This window comes from Dama dama, chromosome 23, assembly GCF_033118175.1.
Source record: "Dama dama isolate Ldn47 chromosome 23, ASM3311817v1, whole genome shotgun sequence".
In the NCBI taxonomy this organism is placed as follows: domain Eukaryota; kingdom Metazoa; phylum Chordata; class Mammalia; order Artiodactyla; family Cervidae; genus Dama; species Dama dama.
The window spans coordinates 13872519-13875536 of record NC_083703.1 but is presented as its reverse complement, the minus strand read 5'-3'; the positions used below and the strand labels follow the sequence as shown (position 1 = coordinate 13875536).

The 3018-nt window shown below is 38.4% G+C and overlaps 1 non-coding gene across 1 annotated transcript; it reads left to right on the top strand.

The window, feature by feature from the left end:
• The first annotated feature begins 2380 nt into the window (after positions 1-2380).
• On the top strand, positions 2381-2487 carry LOC133045291 (U6 spliceosomal RNA). The gene has a single exon (XR_009690171.1). It is a non-coding gene; the product is annotated as a U6 spliceosomal RNA (small nuclear RNA).
• The last annotated feature ends 531 nt before the right edge of the window (positions 2488-3018 follow it).

Sequence of the window (3018 nt, the reverse complement as noted above, 5' to 3'; positions counted from 1 at the left end):
TATATTGGAGTATAGTCAGTTTACAATGTTGAGTTAGTTTCAGGTGTACGGCAGAGTGATTCAACTGGATACATACATATATCTATTTATTTTCAAGTTCTTTTCCCATTCATGTTACTACAGAGTAAAGTTCCCTGTCTCTACAGTAGGTCCTTATTGACCATCTATTTTTCAATGTAGTTTTGTATATCTGTTAATCCCAAACTCCTAATTTACCTTTCCCCTCTGGTAACCGTAACTTTGTTTTCAGAGTCTGTGAGTCTTTCCTGTTTTGTAAATAAGTACATTTGTGTCATATTTTAGATTCCACATATAAATGATCCACGGTGTTTGTCTTCCACTGTCTGACCTACCTCGCTTGGTATGAAAATCTCTAGGTCCATCCATGTTGCTGCAAATGCAATTATTTTATTCTTTTTTGTGGCTGAATAATAGTCCATTGTTTATATATGCTATATCTTTATCCATTCATCTGTCAATGGGTATTTAGGTTTCTTCCTGTCTTGTCAGCCTATTCTGACACATAGCAATCTTGATCCTAAAGAAATAGGAAACTTTAATTCTGCCAGAAATATTTCTACAATCTTGATATGATCTTAATAAGATTGTCTCCTCACTCTTTTCTGTGGAATATGATATGGAAATCTGATACTGGTGGGGCTGATAATATTAATTCATTTTATTCAACAAGGCTTTGAGGGGTGTCCTCTGCTTGAATACCAGGAGCTCCCTGTCACGAGGGCTACAGTGAGCACAGAGATTTTCCTTACAGCTGCTAATTTCACCTTCACTGTTACTGCTTTCTGCCACAAACCACATGTGTTCTTTTTTCTCTGCATCTCCAACAAGGTATCAAGACTGTATATTATCTTATTGGTGCTTCATCTGTCCTTGCCCACTTTGGGGGTTGAATAAGAGCCCCTAAATCCCTGTGTTATTTTCTAACCATCCACAGAAGGGATGACACATTTCCAGTCTTCCATGACCTAAGGAGCAAACTCTTACCTGCTGTAGCCCAGAATTGCTCAGCAAGAACATGGCTCTAGCATCTTTATTTCCCCAGTTCAAAGTCTTTGGGGCAACTTAAATGGAGAGACCCAATACAGCTCATTTACTACCCCTGCCATTTTAATGGGATGTTCTTTGACTTAATTTTGTCTCAATGAGAATAAAGCATCAAGATGCTCTCCCATAAACACGGAGTTGCCTCTGACAGCTTCTGGGAAGGAGCCCCAAGGGGCAGCGTGGTGATTTACTATACCAACAGCACTGCAGAACAGCTTTGGCACCAGACGTTTCTGGGGCTTAATTACTGCCTTTAAAATTTAAGCCAGAGTTAGGCACTGAAGAGTACCCAGCAGAGGAGGGGAAAAAAGGCATAATTACAAAGCAAACAAAAGACTTGTAAGATAAAGTTGGTGTTATTCTTTGTCGTAGGTCCTATGGCGACACCAACCTAAACATCTCATCTTTCTTTCTGTGGTTAATTTTTCCATTCCTTGTATGACTTTCATTATCTATACAAAGAGAACTGGCCCCTTTGAATCCAACTGAAGTATTCTATCCACAGGTATTGTCAGACTTTTACACACTCCTTAAAGAAATCAGAATTTTTCTACTCCTGTCAGACAGTCTCTGGCCCAAGACACAAAAATTCCAGTAGTCCCAAAATGTTTGTATACCTTAATTTTTATTTTTATAAAATACTTTGATCTTATTATGTGTCATAAATATATTTTAAAACAATCCTGTAATCAACTTATGGAAAATAAGTTGATGATTTCAAGTTATTATTTCATTCAATTTACGGAAAATATTCATCACATAATTGGCAAAGCCATCCCACACTGAAATCAATCAGGCAAATCAAAGCATTTGAATTCTTTTCAAGTTATAAATGTGTTCTTGCACGTGTGTGCGTGTTAAGTCACTTTAGTCGTGTCTGACTCTTTGCAGCCCTAAAGACTGTAACCTGCCTGTAATCTGTCCATGGGATCCTCCAGACAAGAATGCTGCAGCAGGTTACCATGCCCTCCTTCAGGGGATCTGCCTGACCCAGGGATCGAACCCATGTCTCTTACATCTTCTGCATTGGTGGGCAGGTTCTTTACCACTAGCACTGCCTGGGAAATCCATAAACATGTTCATATGCTTTTAATTCTGTGAACCACCCACACCCCCTTTTCTCCCATTGAACTGTTGAAGATATGCTATATTTTTAGGGCCATTCAGAGTTCCAAAGACAGAACGCAGAAACAAACCTGCCAATGACGCTGTCTTGCTAGCTATTGTAAGAAGCCACAGTGTAAGAGAAAAGATTTTCTATACGTGGAAGGACCTTCTTCAAAGTGGGGAATCACTTTTGATTAAGAAGGTGATGGTGCTCGCTTTGGCAGCACATATACTAAAATTGGAATGATACAGAGAAGATTAGCATGGCCCCTGCACAAGGATGACATGCAAGTTTGTGAAGCATTTCGTATTTTAGGAACAAAATAGAAATCCCAGAGATAAATCCATGCACCTATGGACAACTTATCTTTGACAAAGGGGGCAAGAATATACAATGGAGAAAAGACAATCTCTTTAACAAGTGGTGCTGGGAAAACCAGTCAACCAATTGTAAAAGAATGAAACTAGAACACTTTCTAACACCATACACAAAAATAAACTCAAAATGGATTAAAAATCTAAATGTAAGACCAGAAACTATAAAACTCCCAGAGGAAAACATAGGCAAAACACTCTCTGACATAAATCACAGCAAGATCCTCTATGACCCACCTCCCAGAATATTGGAAATAAAAGCGAAAATAAACAAATGGGGCCTAATTAAACTTAAAAGCTTTTGCACAACGAAGGAAACTACAAGCAAGGTGAAAAGACAGCCCTCAGAATGGGAGAAAATAATAGCAAACAAAGCAACTGACAAAGAATTAATCTCAAAAATATACAAGCAGCTCATGCAGCTCAATTCCAGAAAAATAAATGACCCAATCAAAAAATGGGCCAAAGAAC